Raw genomic sequence first — 17,485 nt, forward strand, 5'->3', positions numbered from 1 at the left:
TGAAGCTCTTGAGGTGATAGGGTTTCCCAGGCTTCAGGCCTCTGGGAACAGCATGTGGCTAATTTTTAATTAAAATGCAGCCTTTGAAGTCAGCTGAGTCAAATCCCTTTGTCAGCAACTGCACTCAATTCTCCTGTCAGAGTTTAGACCGCCAGCTCCCCCTTGAGGATTTTGTTGGTACTGCATGCAATTTTGGGATTTTCTTGGATTAATGCATTCTAAACAGGAATGGTTCTTACATGGTAGTAAATCCTTGCTTAACATTGTTTTGATGGGGCTCCTTACAGTAAGATGGTTATGTGGAACCCCACAAAAAGGGTTGAATCTTTAAAGTGGTCCAATGAGTCACGATTTCAGCAACTTTTTGACATCAGTAGCAGTGGATTTTGTTAACAAAGACCTTTCTTTACACTGGTGGGTGGCAAGTTAGGTAACCATTTTGGTGTGCGCACAACTGCGCAGCTCTCCTGGATTCTGGGATGAAATGATGGGCGGCGACAGCGCATCCCCATCTTTACCCACTCCAATTATTTATTTTTGTTCTGGGGCAAAATGATGGGCAGCAACAGCTTAATCCCCATATTTACCCCGTCTAATGATTCCACATGGGTCAAAACCCTCCACAATGCTCATGTCCAATGGCCAGAACATGAAATGAATGTGTCCGCAGAATCCAGCAAAGTTTTATTTGACCATTGCTACAGTACGACCGCACCGCCGCAACAGCATGATACTGGAAGTATTGAAGATAGCTCTGAAGTAGTCGCAGATCAATTCACACAATCTACACCCACCAAAAAATTGCCACCAAAAAAGCTGTCGACATTGTTGTGTTCTCCCATCAATGTTGAGGTAGCAGATGTTGAAATGAGAGAATGAACCAGCAGCAGCATTCACCGACGCATCAGAACTTGATAGCAGCAATATTTCTTTCAAATGTGGTGATATGTCCTCAACGTCACAGGCCGAAACAACTTTGACGCAGGATGACAGTCTAATGAAAGAGGGCAAATACATAGTATTCGACAGTTGTTTGATGGATATTATAAGTATGCTGAAATGTGGGCATTCCGTCAGAGGGAAAGTATGTGGGAAGCCATTGATTCATGTGACTCGTCAAAAACAAGGCAGTAACGTCACAATACATGCCGCCTGTAGTTTACATCATACGTCTCATGGTCTGCACAACCGATGCTGGGGAAACTGCCAGCAGGCAATCTACTGTGTGCAGCTGCATCACTTTTTAGTGGCTCCAGTTTTAGAAAGTTAGAGTCTTTCTTTCAGTTTGTGGGGCTCCATTTCATTTCAAAAACGCAGTACTACAAATACCAACATGATTATCTGTTTCCGGCCATTAGTGATGCTTGGAAAATTGAACAATTGTCTCTAGCAAGTACATTCGAAGGCAAACGATTCAGGCTAGCTGGAGATGGACAGTGCGATAGCCCTGGATTTTCTGCCAAGTACTGCACCTACCACTTTCAGGACATGGATAGTAAGAAGATTGTGAGTTTGGTGGTCGTGCAGGTAACACAATGTACATCGTCAGTGGCCACGGAGAAACTAGGATTCATAAAATCAGTGGAATATCTACAATCGAGGGGAATGCACATCGACCTCATAGACACGGACAGACAAGTTTCAATTGCCAAGACAATGAGAGAGCAGTTCCCACATATTAAGCATCAGTTTGACGTATGGGATCTTGCTAAATCAATCAATAAGAAAATCTCGGCTGCAGGGAAAAAAAAGGTTTGGAAAGTATTTCAGAGTGGTCCCAGTCTATCGGCAACCATCTTTGGTGGAGCTCCAAAACTTGTGAAGGGTCAGTGGAAATACTACTTGAAAAATGGCGGTCACTAATGCACCACTGTACCAACGTGCACCGCTGGTCAGAAAACCTACATTTCCACCAATGTGAACATGGCCCTTTATCCCCAGTGGAGGCACGGAAGAAGAAGTGGTTGAATCCATCTTCACCGACACACAAAGCCATTGAGAAGATTGTTTTCGATAAAACTCTATCAAAAGATTTGAGGGGACTGACAGAATTCTGTCACACAGGAGGTTTGGAGGTGTTCCACAATATGTGCCTAAAGTACAGGCCAAAGCGCTTGCATTTCAGCAAACAGGGCATGAGACATAGGTCTCTACTTGCCGTCTTGGCCCATAACGAGAATCTCGGCCGTGAACAATCTAGGACTAAGGGTAATGTAAGGATGCCTCGCTACACTAAGGCCTTTTCAAAAAGAAGTAAGCAATGGGTGATCAAACCAGTCTATGAGGAAATGGAGTTCGACTTTGTCAAAAGCCTTATTGTTGCTGTATTAGAGAAGCACAGATATGGAATTTTGAACGTTTCTGTGCAGACCACTGATCCATTGCCAGCCAACATTGCCACTGTTCCATGTCCACCCAAAGGAGAGCTGGTTGTGAAGTACAAATCCCGGTTTAAATAATTGTAATAAGATTTATCTTTTTGTAAATAAATTTTACTGTACAGTGTGCATACAAAGTACGCTAACCCTAACCTCTACCTTCACCATACTGGGTGCCAAACTACCTGGGTGTCATCTTTGAATTCTCTCTCTATTCACCTCATATTGCTGACCTTGTCTATATGTGTATGTATATATTTTTGTTGATGTAACTAATTTTCGCAATCTCTTATACATTCTGGGCACTGTTAACCGAGGGGAGGCTTGCGTATTGCAAATAATAAAACAAACAAACAATAAATCTCACTTTCAACTCAACTCCTCGGGTACTTTATACTTTATACTTTCCCTGACCTTCCCCAAAAGTCTCAATAGTTATGGTTCTTTGGGGCTTCAAAGCTCGCAGACAACGAGGACAAAATTGGGGCCTTAGAACGCGCCAAGCGAGCCGTTGCAGATGGGAGAGAAGCCAGTTCGCATTTGCACATTGAGGCGCACTACATTGATGGATTTGAAACTTCAAGTTCTCACAGATGGCTTTACTACGGGATGTTGCAAAGAAAGAATGTATGCTCATTTCTAGTGAAGGTCAGCGGCTTTGATTTTCAGCTCGCGCCCTGAAGAGGCCCACAACTCGCACTGGCAGTATAAGGTTCTATTGTTTTTTGACCTTGAGAGACAGGGACCATGCAGAAAGAACTTGATTTGAAGGGGGTTTGGGGGGTGCAATAACGTTTGAAACGACAAGGCAGAAAATTCTTAAACTAGACCGAGTTTCATGTTCGTTTAGTATACGAAAAATCGTTGTCAAGAGCACAGTGGGATTTACAGACTGCATTACGCAGAGACACAATGGAAATTGCAAATATAATGTAAGTAACTCTTTAGACGCTTTATACCGGAATGAAGAATTAATGAATGGATGCATGAATAGATGAATGAATGAAGAGCTTTGAAAAGGTTTGTGGGATCGTCCTTGTAGCGGGCACATGGGCATGCAGGTCCACATTCCACACGCATGTAGACAAAAAGTCGTTTCTCATTGAGTACTAACCTCGATTTATTTTGTTAGTTTTCGCATTGATTTTAGAGCCGAACATACTCCATTGCACTATCCTTGAAAGCAAATAGGTTCAGCTCGGCCGTAATAAATAAAATGAATAATATTAATAAAGATCGGCTGGCGAGACTAATTATAAATTTTATGTTTTCAAAATAGGTACATCCTTCCCTTTTGCCCCTGCCACCAGTTTCAGACACCGGCAGACAGTTTCTTCAGCCGCCAGCTGCAGCTTAATGTAAACAATTGCACCATTCTGATGATCTTATGGGACGATCGCCAAGGGCCCATATGCCCTTACCCGGTACTAGCGGCTAGAAGCAACATATCAACCTTTACGCTGGCCTAGTGCCTACTTGATGGAACAGCCTTGCGGTTCAACGTGCGACAAAAGTGCTTCTTTGAACGAAAACCAACACCCTGTGTACCATAAAGGAACAGCGCGTGACTCACGATAACATTTTACGGATTTGCGGATAGAGATAAAAGAAAATAAATGACTTTCGGAGTTCATATGGCATTTGCAGAATATTCTATAAACATTTAATGTCAAATAAATGTACTTTACCAAATTTACTGTGTTGCTGTTTGATTTTAAAGTACAGTTTCATATTCCGAATTGTGGCGTGCTGTGTTGTGAGCTAATCTGTGTTGGTTTCGGGGTTCTGTGTGAAGTCGCGTAGAAGACGACTGGGCGCGTTTGCCTACGCAGCACAGTAACGTCACGGAGAGAGGCGGGGAATATGAATGTTTTGATAATGTCAGGCTCAGGGGCGGGGGATATGATTTAGTGCCGCAAAAGCAGGTCAGCCAGGGCGATGGGGGAAATGATAGGATTATCACAAAATGGCAGCTCCCTGGTGCCTGTTTTCGCATGCGTTTAATGGACAAAAACTCGGGTAAGGTCTATAGGAAATTTTTCTAAAATCGAGCGACTTAGGCTTAAAAACACATGGCCGACCCTTAGGGGCAATAAACATTTTTGACCGAACCATTCCTCTAACTGAAACACAGTAAAGTGTTTCAGTTCATAAAATGGATGCCTCCTAGTCTTTAAAAATCGTATCTTTGAGGCTCATTTCCCAAGTATTTTACATAGGAACTTTTAGTAAAGTATTTTTCATATATATTTTTTATTATGGCCAATCTTTTTAAACCATACAATTTTTGAGTAAACTATCCCTTTAAGACTGAGGGATCATTAGGGAAGTTGGTTTGAGAGTTCGTCCAATTCTCCTGAACTGAGTCCCCTCCCGTGTGATCCTCCCGCAGAACACCACCCCCAGGGTCAGGAAGCTTATGTCTTTCCCTGGCCACATGAGAAGGGTCCATGCCAGAGTCTTTGGGATGATCACCCACTAATTCATCACAGAATATAGCGACGTTAAAGAGATCGTAACATGGTACAGGGACCCCTTCAACCCAGAACTGAGTATCCAGGAAAAGAGAAACGCCAATGAGGTCATCACAGTGCTAGGGAAACCCTTAAGCTCGAGACTGATAAACAAGGAGGAAAGGGATACTGAAAGATCACCAAAGGTTGTGACAACCCCATAAACCTGCGACTGCTGTACCCAGGGAGGAGAGGCCCACCAGAGAAACTCACATAAGAGGGTGCAGGAAGCTCTTAAGTCACATTGAATTATTGAACGATGCTGTGACGGGGTCAGGGTCTTGACTCTGTCAAGAGGAGGCGTGACCTCACCCTGCCTGGGGCAGAAGACTTACCAGGGCATGTGCCAGAGTCAGTCCTGACCCAGAGTTGCGGTGGGGCAGTTGGGGCAGTCCCTAACCACCCTAGGCATGCATGGTATATGACTGCTAGTACCCTTGGCTCTTTTGTCTTTTTCAGGACAGCAACTTCCAAAATGCTCCTGGTTAAAACTAGAAAAACCCAGACCAGAACCAGGGGAATGAAAAACCCAGACCGGAAACAGGGGAATGGAATCAAGAACACATATGGAATGGACTGGGATTTTTCTTCCCAAAAAGAGTTCAGATACCCAACCCCTGACCTTCGAACCCCACACAGACCCCTGGAAAATGGTAGGGCAACAGAAAATGAATTGAGATTGAGAAGGAACCGGAGAGACACAAGCGCATTGGAAGCAAAACTCAACAGCACATGGAAAAAGTGACAAGGAAAATGAGCAATCTGAGCACTTGGCTGCTATCCTGCAAATGGAGATTAATAAGGGGGCAGGGATAGCTCAGTGAGAAGAAGTAGGAATCTAGTTGAGAGAGACCGGGAGTGAGTGTGTAAGATCAGGAGAAGACAGGGGTTGTTGAGGGAGGGACATGAGAGGAGAGGGGTGCAGGTATGGAGACAGAGAGAAAAGAGGGTAGAGGAAAAAGGTGCAAATGATGTGAGGGTGGCAGAAATGAGAGGAGAGGGGAGCAGATAGAAGAAGATGGGAAAGGGAAAGAAGGAAAGAGGCACGGATAGAGGGAGGCAAGGAAGATTACAGAGGAGAATGGAGATAGAGGGAGAGAGTTAGAAGGGGTTAGAAGGGGGAGACTGAAAGAGAAAACCCTGGTGACATCAAGCCACCCAACAGACCAGAGATATCCCTTGGAAGGTTGTGGAGTGAGTGAGATAGATAGTAATGGCCACAGCCTTTAGGTTTCCCGTCAAGATTAGAAAGACTTGGACAGTAGGGGTTACCTTGCTTTAGAGTACAACAGGGAGATTCTAGAAGCTAGGGATGCATGAGACTGGGTGGAGGCAGCCCACGGAGATGTCTAGAGAGCCATAGGCACCCCTTTAGCTTCAACTATCCCAGCCTTCTCAGTTCGGATCTTTAACATTTAAAGAAAACACTTTAAATCTACTATCTTTGTCTGTGGATTTTTGAGGCCATCTGTGATAAAGCCGTTTGCTGAATGGCCACTGGGAGCACAGGATACACTTCAAGAGAAGACCAGTCGATTCCAAAGTTACATTATAGTTCGCCCTTTATTAGAAGACTACAAGGATGGCGATAAACTGTAAGATCACTTGCACTGGGTCTACTATTATTCGTGTTTGATATGAGAATGCCTCCCCTCCCGCAGCATGTGTCTGGGTAAAGGAACTACCCAGTGAGGGCCTAAACAAAACCATGAAAAGTAACCAGATACCCAAGACAACGATGCACGTGGAAAGGTTGTTATAAACAAAAAGTATAATTTAATTTGTCATCAAACTGAAGTAATCAAAAAATGGAGACCTCCATGCAGGTGAAACTTGGATATGCATATGTCAGGTGTTGGCACCTGGGTTCCCTCTGCCTGCTGCAGCCCCCTCCTCACCTGAAATCTCGAGCTCCGCAGGAAGGTTGAGCCTCTTCTTCCACAGGGACTTCTTCTTTTGTGGAGGATAGGGTCTGCCCCGGTAGGAAGCCACCCTGACCTAGTTCAAAGAGGTCTGGGGGGGGCCCTCTACCGGAACAAACTGCTTGGGGGAAAAAGCCTCACGACATAAATAAAATCCTCTGGTAGCCTGAGGGATGACTGGAGTGGCGCCTTCAGGAAGAGCAGGCCCAGAGGCAAAAATGGTAGAAAGGCAGGGAAAATTAGGAAAGGGAAACGAAAAATATATAATGGAGGGGCAGGAGACAGAAGAGGAAACTGGAGCCGGGAATCAGAGGCAGGCAAAAACAAACGGGAAAAAAGAAAACAACGGAGAGGGGCAGGCGGAGAAAGCAAGCTGTAACAGGAGGACACGGAGAAGGGAAAAAACACAGAGCGTTTCACCCGGAATCCTGACGCGAAGGGTTGCAACACGCAGTCTTCCGGGTGAAAACAAAAGATATAGTCCATTGGCTGTCCCGTCAGGAAAGACTAGACCGCCAATGAACTACGGGGGAAGAGCGTGGTGGAAAGCTCAATGGCCGCCGAAGCTCCATCGAGCCCTCACTCGCCACGGTCTCCGACGTGTGACAGCATATGAATGCATTTACAAAGGATAGCTGAGAAATGTTTCAACCATGGCACAGGTGTTTCTAAAGGCTGTTCCAACAATGCATCCGTTACCAATTATAGCAAATTGTTAATCAGTCAAAAAGTGAGTCCCAAAAAAGACATTTGAGTACTTGTGGTATTGAAAAAATACTGAGATACAAGTAAACACAATTTGTGAATGACAAAAAGGAAGAACACATTTTGAGTAAACCAACAGTACAAACATAATTGGTGAGCGTCAGGTACAACGCGGAGAGAAGAACAGGAGGACAAGCAATTAATTACTGATTGCAATGCATCTTTGATACAGATTTATTATGCTAAGTGACCACCATGAGAATCTACCTGGGGTTGGACTATTGTGCCCCGTGCGTTAAATTCAAATTTAAAATGCTTAAGAGAAAGAGACACTGTCCGGGTGTGTGTTTGACAGATAATGTGTCGGAACCTCAGTGCTCTTGTAAGAAAAGCAAACTCCATGCTGCATCGAAGATATAGAACCATAAACCTAACATTTCGTGAGAATGGGAGCATTGGACAAGGAACATGCAAGTGTCTGCAAGCGTCATACCATATTGTAATTTGGTGGCACAAGGTAAGTATTAGCACCTTGAGTGAGGAGAGTTAAGTTCTTCGATGAACACCTTATCTTAACCGGACAGGTCGCTGAGGAGAGCCACCTCAGGGGTAGGTCAATCTTGATATCAATATTGGTGATAGCTTTGATTGAGATCCTAGTTGGGTCTGAGAAAGAGGAAAGCAAAGGAAAAGGCCAGATGACATTAATTAATATTATGTATGTGTTCTGGTGAAGTAGCGCATGCTAAGAAGAAAAATCTTACCAGTGCTTATAAGATAAAGCTATGTGCAGCCATTGACATTCGGCATGCAAACTTTGAAAGAAGGTGTATTGGACCATTCTTCAGAGATAGATGCGGTAATATGAATGATTAGTAAATTTAACCAGCTAGCTACAGTGGATTAAAGTTCTAACATTAGACATTGGGAAACTCATTGAAAGCACTTTACCAGTGCATTTGGTATGTAGCTGTCGGAGGTTGGCATGTGGACCTTTCGTTATGGGCAGAGTTCATTCAACAATTGTGCTAAAAGAAGAGCAATGAGCAAGTGTAAGTAAGAGGCCCTTACGATACTTGTTGGAACACTGAATCAAGCTTGGCCTGCATGCACCTGACGCTGCCAGGCATGCGGTAAGCTCTACATCCTCAACCTGCCAGTCATTGAAAAACCCTTTCTTTCTTTCCATCCTTATGCTATAAGGGCCTCTTATTTAGACTGCCATACTTGTAATGAGCCCCAATGTGATCATAATGTTAAAGAAAAGATAGAAATGGTACATAGAGTGTGAAGGCTGTAACAGTCAGTTAACTGGGCCTACTACATGTGAAATTATAGTTGCTTGTGGTTGCCCACCACAGCACAATTGGTCAAGGTAGATGACTTAACTCGAGAAAGGAGAAGGGTGAAACATGTTGTCAAGGAGATTCAGGATCACTCAGCAGTTGGGCGCCTCCAGGAGAGATCTATATGCAACCTACAGAGAATAGTTTCCAATCCCATTAAGCTAGCTTGGTGGGTTGATCACTTAATGCAGAGCTCTGTACAACCTGCAAGCCAAAGGCTTAAAGCTCAACAAAATTGCTCAATGGATCGAAAAGCTATTACAAAGATCTACAGCTTTGCACATGTTATTTCAGAATTTGAAATCCAGAATCTGTATCTAATGAAAGATGTTGCTATTAAATGTACTTTAAATCGCCCAGGGAAGACAGATTACGTATTGAATTGGACAGGCCCACCACTGAAATTTACCAGGGTCTGGAGAATTTAGTCACCAAGATTAGGGGAAAAACTGATGCTGAGCTGGATTTCCAGAAGATTGGCTACGATTCACACTTGTTTCCCAGTATATTGCAGCATTTGTTACTCAGACTTGGAATGAACATGTGGTCACCTGGTTGCAATGCATTAAATTGCACCTTGCATCATATCACCATTTTTTGGATCCAGAATTCTTTTCAATTTGTATTTGTATTTGTATTTATGGATTTATAATGCGCACTGAACAAAATGAACGGTATAACCGCGCAGGTGACAATCATAATAGATAGAGAATATAACTAAATTCATATGAAGCCCCCATCGTGAAGAGGGTTATCTATCTAAAAAGAAGGTTTTTAGTGCTCGACGAAATTGAAAAAGCAGGCTCATAGTCCTCAGTTCAAGTGGCAGAGAGTTCCACAGCTTTGGACCAAAGACAGCGAATCTGATTAGCTTGATCCCGTTGTTGTAGCTTTGTTCCATATTTCAGCTATGTCTCAGGGCTGCATCATCGGGTATAACTACAAAACCGAGATCGACTAGTTGGTGGGCCTCTCTACCAAACATCAGGCGGTAAGGAGAAATATATTTCCATTGTTCTTGCTACAATTGTAGGCATGAATGAAGATTACCTAGGCTTACAGCACAAGGGAGTCCTGATTCTATTAAAGACAAAGTGGCGAGCATTTATAATGTGCTATGTTACTGTGATTGTGTTGCAATTATTGTTTATGCAGACTGCTTCTTCCCACACTCATTGGCCCTCATTACGACCCTGGCGGAAAGCGACTGACCGGAGCGCCACAGCGTAAATAGCGTTTCCGCCATTGCACGAAGGAGCAAAGTGCGGCCCATTCCGACCCATCGGGCACGAGCACCACGGCATGGTGGAAGTGCAAAGTCTGCGATGGCGGAAATGACCCCAAAACGGCCCACACCGCCGCCGTACGGCGCCCCAGGTGCAATACCGCCACCCCTCTTAGCGGTCACCGCAGTGTGCGCCTACCGGAAAGTACGGTGGCCGGAAATATACGGAAACGGAAGTTAAAACATGGGCCCGGAACGGGAAACAACCCGGCGTACACCTATAAATACACTAAAACCACACAACCACTAAAATCACTACCCTGAAACACACCCCAACCCGTCAACCACCCTAGCGAAACCAAGAATAATGGGAAAAGCAGCGAAGAAAGAAAGCGTGCGACCGCAAGCGGCAGGTCCACTTCTCCCGTGAGGAACTCACCGTGCTAACAGAGACCCTCCAGGAGAATGCTGCCGTCGTCTTCTGCACGCAAATGACCAGGACGGCACTTGCAAACAAGAAGGCCATATGGGCTCTGGTGGCACAGCGGGTAAGTGCGGTGGGGACCGCACCCCGCACCCCACAGCAATGCCGCAAGCGATGGGACGACCTGCGGATACGCGTCCGCAGCATACTCTCTGCCAACCGCAACATTGCCACAGCCACCGGGGGAGGTCCTGAATCACCCAACAAGTTGACCCCCTGGGAAGAAATCTGTGCCTCCACCATCGGAATGGAGAGCATAGAGGGAGTCGGAGGGATGGAGAAAGGAGTGCAGACATCCGAAGATACAGGTAGGTGGGCCAGGAAAAACAATGCCAAATCCACACAGTCCATCCATGTGAAGTACCATGCGTCCACATAGTGCAACAGAAACACATGTCCAGGAGAACGTCCACACACATCGGCCTGATAGCGCACGTTAAAACCCACAATAGCAGCATGCTCCGACACAGAAAACGGGGATGCCGAAGTCAGATCCATCCATGACCTGTCCCAATCCCCCTGTCTGTCCCATCCCGTACAACATGAGGATACCACGCAGGGGCACCCACAAGACGACGACTGGCCATCCCCCACAAGCCCTGTGGCAATGCAACATGAGGACAACAGCCCCTCTGTGACACCCCCGCAAATGGCCTTGGCCCAGCAGAGGCAACAGTCCCTCGACCAGTTGATCGAACAACAGCAGCAACTGGCCACGCTCCTCAAGGACCATGCTGATGAATGTGGGGGCACCAAGGCAGACATAGAAACATCAACTGAGACACTTAGGGCACAAATCGAGAGTAGCACCGAGAGCCTGAGAGTCCAAATGGAGAGTAGCACCGAGAGCCTGAGAGTCCAAATGGAGAGTAGCACCGAGAGCCTGAGAGTCCAAATGGAGAGTAGCACCGAGAGCCTGAGAGTCCAAATGGAGAGGAGCACCGAGAGCCTCAGGGGGGAACTGCATGCGACGGCCAAGGACGTATGTGCCGAACTTGCCGCAGTGCGCCGTGTGCTCACTGAGCTCTCGCAAACCCTTAGGGACATGCATGGACGTGAGCAGGCAGACACATCATCCGTTGCAAGCTCCGTCCAGGGCAGCCCCCAACGTAGATCTGGAAGGAACCTGCGCTCCACAGGCAGGGGTGCCCCTGATACCCGCAGAGGGGGCTTGCAATAGCGACAGCCCACTGACAATGAGCATCTTTGGACACTGGTGTTCGGGGGGGAGGTAGGGGGGTGGAGGGGGTGTGTTGGGCTCACTTGGGTGGCGGGTCGATAGGGTGTTCAACATGACATCACATATGCCATAAAAAGTGCACGATCAACCAATGAGATGTGTGGACATTGATCTTTGTGTACTAGGCCATCATAGGCGTACAGTCCATATTGTGCATGTCCCAGACACACGCAGTGCCACGAGTCCCGTGTCCATGTATCTGCCACCAGGCGTGAGTGCTAGAAGCATACATCAATGAGATGCTGACGAATGTCACGGGCCTCCGGTGCCTCGCAGACTCCATGAGGTGCTGCCACATCCCCACCCTCATCATGACCATCATCAGGTGCTTGCAGTTCTGCGTCAGGGGGCATGGGCACATTTCTACGTACGCACATGTTGTGGAGCATGACACATGCCATCACCATCTTTGCAACCTTCTCATGGCGGTACAGGAGTGCCCCGCCAGACCTGCTGAGGCAGCGGAAACGGCCCTTCAGTAGGCCGAATGCCTGTTCTATGACTACACGGGTACGTGAGTGGGCATGGTTGTAGTCCTCCTCATGCTGGTCCCGTGGGTTCCGGACTGGTGTGAGGAGCCATCTCTTCAGTGGATATCCAGCATCACCTGTATGTGGACGAGAAACGTATGATGTGGAATGCCATTGATACGTACGCACACCCCCCCCCCTTCCTGCCAGGTCATTGCCAATTCACATACCCCACATCATCATGCATGTAATGAGACTCACCGAGTAGCCAGGATCTGTTCCCTGCGTGTCGCTCCATGTAGCGTGGTATTGTAGAGTTCCTCAAGACCATAGAATCATGGGTTGATCCAGGGAATCGGGCACAACAATGTGTAATGATCCTGTTGGAGTCACACACCATTTGTACATTCAGGGAATGAAATTGTTTTCGGTTGCGGTACTGGGCCTCCATGGCATGTGGGACGACCAATTCCACATGGGTGCAGTCGATGGCACCAATGCAACCCGGTATGCCGCCAAGTGCATGGAATCCCACTTTCGTGTTTGTAATTTCCTGCTCCGAGCGTGGTAGGGAGATGTAGTCGTCTGCGTGCTGCAGGAGGGCATCGAGCACTTGCAATAGTGTCCGTGAGAACAGTGGCTGAGAAATGCCATGCAACTGTCCGACTGTGTGCTGGTAGGTGCCTGTGGCCAGGAAGTGGAGTACAGACACCACCTTCAGTAGGGGTGGGATGGCGGTTGGGCTATCTATCATGCTGACAAGGTCAGCCTGTGTCATGTCCACAATGGCGGCTATGGTGTCCCGGTCCAAACGGTAGAGGGTGTGGATCTGCTCATCAGTGAGGTTGAACGGATGTGCTCGGAGGCGTGGGATTGCGGGCTGCCTGCGTGGTGGTAGTGGCTGTGCTGGTGGGCCTTGCTGGCCCTGCCTTGCCCTCCTCCTCCTCCTGCGTCTCCTCCGTGCGGCCGGTTGTAGTTGGTGTTCGTCTTCCTCTTGGAGTTGGAGCACTTGCAGTGCTATCAGGTCCCCCAGGGCCAACATCGCGAGTCCTGCCGGTAGCATTTCGGTGTGGTTGTGGGAGGAGACTGGCTGTGCAATTCATGTGTTTTCAGGCTGTATGGCCTCCACCTGTGGTGATTCATTCCACCTGTGCAAACTGCTCTCCCCTTTGGCCGAGCACGTCACGCGCACAACGCTGCAATTCGGGGAATGGTATCTTGCTATTGCTATCATGTATTTGTACCCGATGGGCGTGTTGGATTGGTTGTTATGTTCATTCGGCTATGGTCCCATTGTTTCCCATTCTATCTGTGCAGTCGCGAACAGACTTGTGAAGGGTCAGTGGAACGTAGTACTCGAGTAACGGTGGGCCCTCATGCATCACTGTACCGAGTTGCAACGACGGGCGGGGCGTCCCATTCGTGGGTGAAGGCAGTTGCCATTTTCACACACAGCCGCACTCGATGGAATAATTAGTGATTTCAAACGGCCACAGATGCCTTTTCGACGTGATGTTGCAAATGAGGAATTCGAAGGGCGGCGCTTTCGGTTATCAGCTGGCGGCGAGGAGATGCCCACAGGTCTGACTGCAAATATAACGTTCTATTGTTCAATGTCCTTGAGACAGGGCCCATGGCGAGGGAGCAATGACTGATATGAATAGTTTGGGATGCGCATTAGCTACGTGGCCGATGAGGCCGGCCGTTCCCAAATACATGTTACTTCACAACACTTGAATTACGGGCTGGGGCACTGTGGATTTTGCAGGCTGCATAACGCACAGACTCAATGGATGTTTCTAATGTCATGTGAGTAAATATTCAGGCGTTTTGATCCCGGGATGAGGGAATGATGAATGGATGCATGGGCAGGTGATTTGATACAGAGTTTGCCATGTACAGGGCTTCTTGGGATCTATCCGCCTCCCCTACGCTATGTGATGCAGGCCTGCCATAGTGGGGCCATCGTCTATCTGGCCTTGTTGAGCCCTCCCTGTCTCGAGGCGCCCTCAGACACTTGTGTCCATGCACGTTGACATTCCCATCTGATGGATTCTGTTTTGACAGACGCATGCACAGGTACACTCGTTTGTGATGGTGTTTGCACCTCGATATAGATGGTTATGAGTCGCAAGTGGTTTTGGGGTGGTGATGATCCTTTTGAGTGGGCTAGCATGCATATGGCTGTGGACTTCGTGTGATCATTGAAGTGAGTTGTTCGAATGTAGTTCTGATGGCCATTCTGTTCTTTTTCTTTTCTTTTGGTTGACAGGTATCTCCTCCCCTTTTGCCACTGCCATCTGTATGCCACTCCTGCAGATGGATTTTACTCCCGACACCTGCTGCTTCGTGTTAATCGGTGGAGCAGCATTACGATCTTATGGGACGATCGCCAATGGCCCACATGCCCTTACGCAGTACTGGTGTCTCGGAGCAACATTTCGGCCTTTCAGCTGGACTAGTGCCTCCCCATTGGGACAGCCCTGCGGTTCTGTGCGCTTCCATGTTGCCTTTTCGTACGTGAATGTGGCTCTGTGTACCATGGGGGTACAGGGCGACACACAAGTAGTGGCTGGTCATTTCTTGCGGATGCAGCCCACAATGGTGATTAGTGTTTTGGAGTTCATGGCCTGATGGCTGTATGGGCTTGGTGTCTTTGATGTGCATAAATTGCTATTCTGATTTGGCCCGTGTAGCGTTTTTCTTTGCAAGTGATGTGGCATATGCCTATTTGGGGGGCGATGTATTGTGAGGAGATCTGCATTGGGTTCCAGCTTCGGGGTTTAGTTGCGTGGTACTGTACTGGGCGCGTTTGCCTACTAAGCCCGTGAGGTCAGGGATGGGGGCTGCCTATATGACAGTTTGAATGTTGTCATGCTCAGGGGCGGGGGATTGGGTTTTGTGTAACAGATGCCGGTCAGCCAGGTGGACTGGTGGAATGATGTGATTTTCGGAATGTTGCTGGGCACAGGTGCCTGTGTTTGCGTGCGTTTCTTGGTGGGGGACTGTGGTCATGTCCATTGGGATGGCTTCTGTATTCGTGCCATCTGTGACCTGCAGCTCCCATTGGCCCCTCTTGTGTTGCTTTTGTTCGTTGGCATGCATGGGTGCTTTGTACATTTCAATGGTTGCATTGTGACTTCATTGCACCTACCGGGAGTTGTACTTTGTGGGCAGGGAGCGGTGTACAGGCACTCAGTGGGGCCGTTTACGGTTGATTCGCGATGCCGTACTTCTCGCCATGGCGGAATGGTACATTCCGCCATGCCTGATGGCGTTAGGTACATGTCCGCTAGGGTCGGAATTGGCGTACCGTTGCACCATGGTGGTGTTTGCGGTTTGGCATGGCGCGCGCGCGCGTGCTTGGTGCAGTTAGCGTTGGCGTTCACTACGGTGTCGCTAATGGCTTCGTACTTTGCGGTGACGGGTCATAGTCGCACCGAGCGCTATTCGATGGCGGTATTGCATTTCCGCCATCGTTTTTCGATTTCCGCCAGGGTCGTAATGAGGGCCATTGTGTTGTTTCTTCCCTTCTTCTCAGGTGCGAGCAGAAGAATACATTCGAAGTCAAGACCGGCGGCGGGCATTATGATTGTTCAAAGTTGTCTAACACTGTCACAGCAACTTCTGAAACTGGCTTAAAATAAAACATCCTAAACATTACATCTGAAGACCAGTCAGCTGCCCTTAAGATATCCTGCAAGGATACCCCTGCTGAGAAATTTTTAGAAGCCATTGCACCTCTAGCGGAATACACTCTGAAAACACTCAGGTCTATTTCTGCTAGTTCTATGACTTTCCCTGATCCACCTGGGTATTGTGGCAGAAGTTACGGCATTAAGATTCTCTGTGCGCTATCAGCAACTGGTGTACCCTCGCCGGTCTGAACCCTGCTGTTTCATTTTCGTAATCCTTATACTCCTACATCCTGTCCTCTTTCCTCCATACTTTTGGGACATTCCGTCCTGTGGGACGGGACCATTTTGTAAAAAAGCATCAAATTGAAAAATGTGTCCTTCTCTTTACGCGGGGTACCGCACACGGCCGTAACCCCGCCCTCCTTAGCTCCACCCCACGCATCGCCCTTCAGTCCTTTTCTGCGTGCGGTCGGGGCTGGACACACTAACATCACTGGGAAGGCCTTTTTTCTTTCCTGTTGTCCTCCTCTCCTGCTCCGGTTCTGCGGTCACGTAGTCCTCTGTCTATGCCGGAGCGTCTGGAATTTGCCACTCTTCTTGCGATTCTCTTTGCTTGGAGTGTCTAGGACCGGATCACTGTTGGGAATTGTGTTTCTTCTGCGACTCCCTTTCGGTCCGGGCACTTCAACGTCGTCTTTGTAGGTGGGAGGAAATCTTCCAGAAGGTTCCTCCATCGCATTTCCAACTCTTCATTGATGGAAAGAAGAGACGCCCGGTAAGTTCTTTACTTTTCAGGGCACCCTGGCCGGGGGACTCCTTCCCGGGATCTTCCAGGTCCGGGAGGGGCTTCAAAAGCTCTGCTACTGGGCTTATCCTTGAGGTGCCTCACAGGCCTAATAGGCATACCAGGGTTTTCTCTGAGGGTTTCCGCGAGGGGCCTGCCTATACCGGATCACAATCCGAGGTTCACCGATCAGGTGCTAATAGTCAGCATAGTCGTGCTGAGGCGTTGGGTACTGGAGTTCGCTCCGAGGTCTCCTTGTCTGGAGCTTCCCACACAGACACCGGGCTGCGCCCTGAGGCCTCTGTTGAGGTTTTCTGTACTGAACCACGGTTTGAGGCCCCTCTTGAGGAAGCTATTAAGACTGGACTCTGTTCAGAGGTTCCTCTTAACGAGGCTAAGGTGTCTACCAACAGAACTGAGAGGCCTGTAAAGGTCTTGTCTGTGAGGTGGATTCCTCAACTTTGCCGCGCTCGCGGAAGTACCGGTTCTGTTGAGGGGGCACAGGGAGAAGTTGTCTACAATAACTCCTCCGTTACCGGCTTTGCCGAGGTTCCTCCTTTGGAGGCGAATTCAAGGGACAGGATGTCCAGTAAACACCCAAGGCCCCATAGTACCCGCTCTGCCTTGTGTCAAGGCTAACATTTCAGTCAAGTCCCCTTACCAATCTGTGGAATCAACTGCCTCATCTACACGTGTGACACAGTTCTCCTCAGATGTTCTCAAAATGGCGGGCATTCCTGCGTGGTCTACGGTGGCCATTTTGGATTCTTCCCTCACACC

Source organism: Ambystoma mexicanum, chromosome 3p (genome assembly GCF_040938575.1).
Source record: "Ambystoma mexicanum isolate Mex_15411 chromosome 3p, UKY_AmexF1_1, whole genome shotgun sequence".
NCBI lineage: Eukaryota > Metazoa > Chordata > Amphibia > Caudata > Ambystomatidae > Ambystoma > Ambystoma mexicanum.